The 3,661-nt window shown below is 48.4% G+C and overlaps 1 non-coding gene across 1 annotated transcript; it reads right to left on the reverse strand.

Annotated features, from left to right (window-relative positions):
- Positions 1-851: 851 nt before the first annotated feature.
- Positions 852-923, reverse strand: Trnap-cgg (transfer RNA proline (anticodon CGG)). The gene has a single exon. It is a non-coding gene; the product is annotated as a tRNA-Pro (tRNA).
- Positions 924-3,661: the final 2,738 nt, after the last annotated feature.

A 3,661-nucleotide genomic window follows, 5' to 3' on the forward strand; every position in this document is an offset into this window, starting at 1 on the left:
CTGCTCTATAGTACGTACTTTGCTATATACCATGCGTATGAAACAAAGTTTTGAGACTTCGTGTTTGTGTCTGTCCCTTCGTGTTCCCTAGTCTCGGGGTTTTACATTATGCACCAGCTCGCTTGCTTCTTAGCCATTTTTTCATTGACAAAGTTAAAATTTCGGCAGGTTGGTGAGAAAAAACCTCGGCAATGAGTTTTTTTTTATCGCTTTTAAGTTGCTATATAGTACGACTGCTATAATACTAAACACGTAGGAAACGTAACAGAACGTATTTAGCAAGGTAGCTGTAAGTTGCGTGTGGATGGTTTTCATGAAATTTAATCCAGCAGAGCCTCGTATATAGTTTTTACTGGGCACCAGCTGCATAGGCGTCTCGCTCGTTGGTGTCGTGCTGACTGGGAGGTGGTGGGTTCGAATCCTACCACCGGCTCTGCTGTCTGAGGTTTCCCCTGGGTCTTCCGAAGACTTTCCAGACGAATGTCGGCACAGTTTCCCCTGAAGTCGGCCCAGGATGCATATACTAACCTCTGTGTCCCCCTCTTCTTCCTGCTGTCCTCTCTCCATCTGTCCACGTCTGTACGCCGCTCATAGCCACAGAAAAAAAAAAGAAGAAGAAGCGCACGGCACCCAGCGTGTAACGCCCCCTTGAAAGATTGCGCACTTGCGTACCTATCCGGAGCACCGTAAGTTGCTCGCCTCATCGTCACGTCACGTCATGAGGTGAAGTGATAGCGCCTGAAAGCCAGGTTAAACAAAATCCTGTAACTGGAGCATGTTATCTTCCAAACATATTAATTTCGCTGCTCGTTGTCGCACCTTATCAAAGGTGAACGGAGTTTACTAAAAATGGGCTCGTCCGGGATTTGAACCCGGGACCTCTCGCACCCGAAGCGAGAATCATACCCCTAGACCAACGAGCCACACGAAGTGCGATTCTTGTAATACATTCGAAGCAATAGGGTTTATTCACATGACGTCGTCCGCAGGAGACTGCCACTGTCGCTAGCAGGCAGATGTGCTGCATTCGGCCGCCATATTGTAGGTCCCATCCAAGCTGTTACCCATACCGTACTCACCGTATATTTGTCGTTTCAAAGTTATTGTGCTGTGTGATTTGTAACATATCCAAGTAATTTCCATGTTTCCGACGTTAATAGTCATCCAAAAAGCATATGGCAGCGGACGAAGGCAGGAACATAACTTCGAGGGACCTACAGTATGGCGGCGAGGTGACGTCAGTGAAGAAACCCTATATGAATGTTTCGTAATGTTTCATTAGCCTACGGCATGAAGCAATGTAACCATAGCTACGACATGCATGCGCAAAGTTATCTAACGGGCAAGCATGTGGTGAAGTTCATTTCTAAGAGTGCAGGGCAGGCTTCTGTAGTGCTGTGTATGGGGACCAAAGTGGAACCAGCTGAATACCTTGTTTATCCCGTGTTGGCGCCGCGAAGCAACTGTGACTATAAGCGGCGTACGTGGACAGATGGAGAGAGGACAGCAGGAAGGAGCTGGGGGACAGGAGGGTTAGTATGCGTCCTGGGACGACTTCAGGGGGAACTCCGCTCTTCATGCGCCAGAAATCACAGTATAGGCTTGCTCGACGGGGATCCAAAGTGACGTGATGCCACGCCACCCGACGAGGGACACTGGGCACCGCAGCGCCCACTGGCGCAGAAAGCAAAGTAATCGGATCGAAAAGCAATTGGCAAATCATCAGGGACGATGTGCGTCCGGGTCCTGCTTACGCGACGTATCCTTCACATAGCAGAACGATTACAACCGTCTGCATTGTCCTGCAAAGCATCCCCAAGGGAAAGCCAAAAACTCAGCATACCCCTGCCACACATGCACTCTTCAATGACCATTGAAGCCAATCGTCATTGAACACGCGCGTAGCGCCATCTAGGATGTAACGTGTCAACCTTTCAGGGAACATTGGAACCAATGCTTTTTGAGAAGTTGACACGTTACACGCTTGGTGGCGCCAGTGACAATCGAATTCAATGATAATTGAAAACTGCCCGTGCGGCAGGGGTATCAGTCATGGAGCTCCCAAGAATCTCTCCGAAGAGTTTATAAAATATACGCAGACAAAGGAGTATCCCTTTATACTGCTACTTAAAGGATGGGACAAGTCGCGATGCTTGTATTGTCATCGAGTATAGGAAGCCTACATATGGACTGATAGAGTGTATTGTCACAATGGGCAGAAAGATATATTGATGTATTGGCATCAAAGTGGCTGCCCACATCATCCTGCATCTCAGATTAGTGTATATTGTCATCAAATAAGAGAACTACTCAGTGTCTTGTGTCCCGTCACATAGGCGCATCAAAGCCGTAGACTAACCACAGGGGCATCCCAATAACGCTGCAAACGAAGACTAACACAACCTGGAATTTGAAGCAACACCGCAAAGGATATACTGCCCCGACCACCGTTTTATACGCCGCGCATTCAACCTGGACATGTATTGGCATCACAGCGGAAGACATGGGAGAGAGATGTATTGATATCAAAGTGCAAAGACTAACCACAGGTTCTGCCTCCCTATAACGCCGCAAACGAACATATAGGCTAACGCAAACAGAATGCCAAACTTCTGCCAGAGCCTATACATTTTATCAGATATTTTTAGGAAAAACTCTTCCCGCGGGAACCGCCCCGCAAGAGAGATCAGAGATCGACGTATGTATTGTATGACCACAGCGATACAAACGATCCCTGAGTGGCAGGATATCGTGCGCAAGTCTCCACCGCAAACTTGCGCGACGAGAGTCCAAAAATCTTGCTGTAGCGTAGCGCCACGCCATCTGACGCGGAACAGATAGCCCCGGTGCACCCGCATAGGCGCCGGAAGTAAGCCCAGCAGGGGCACATAGAACAGCGCCACTGACCACGTAGAGAGATCAGCGTCCACGTAACTCACGCGGGGGCGACGGCCTGATGACACGCACTCTTTTAAGTGGGCAGCTGTAAACTCTGAGCGCGGCTAGCTATTCTGCAGAAAGGAACAAAATAATCGAATCTCCGGGCCAAGAGGTGCAAAAGCTCGTGTGCAGGATGGTTGTATGCTCACCCAGGGCATCAAAAATGGTCTGTAAGTAATAGAAAGCTTGTATTGTCATCAAGTAGGCGAACTACCTATGCGGATAGTAATGTTGTATTGTTGACTGATTAAATAAGTCACATAATTAGTGAGCCCATAGTAAGCTGTCGTATATTGCCAACTGTATGGGATGGTGTGTATTGTCTGTAGAGCTACCTATGGAGGTAGGAGGGGTGCCTGTCTTTTTTCGGGAAAAATCTACCCGGAAACAGCACCGCAAGCGATATATGTATTGGCATCATGTAATGTATTGGCATCGGAGCGCAAGACCAGCCACAGAGACTGGCTCCCTCTAACGTTCCACACGGACTAAACTAAGGCTACGTAGATGCCAACTCTAGAGCAATATGATCTCTAAGTTAGCATGTCTGCTGGACGTCACCATGCAACGAACGAAGACTCGCGGAAAGTTGCGAACGTGACAACGGCACACTACTTGGCCACCTAAAAGTGAAGCACATATACGTACCTCTATCATCTTCAAAGAGGACCGAAGATGTCCGTCACCGTCTTGCAAAGTGCACAGCTCCAAGCACAGCTCT

Source organism: Ornithodoros turicata, chromosome 5 (assembly GCF_037126465.1).
Source record: "Ornithodoros turicata isolate Travis chromosome 5, ASM3712646v1, whole genome shotgun sequence".
NCBI lineage: Eukaryota > Metazoa > Arthropoda > Arachnida > Ixodida > Argasidae > Ornithodoros > Ornithodoros turicata.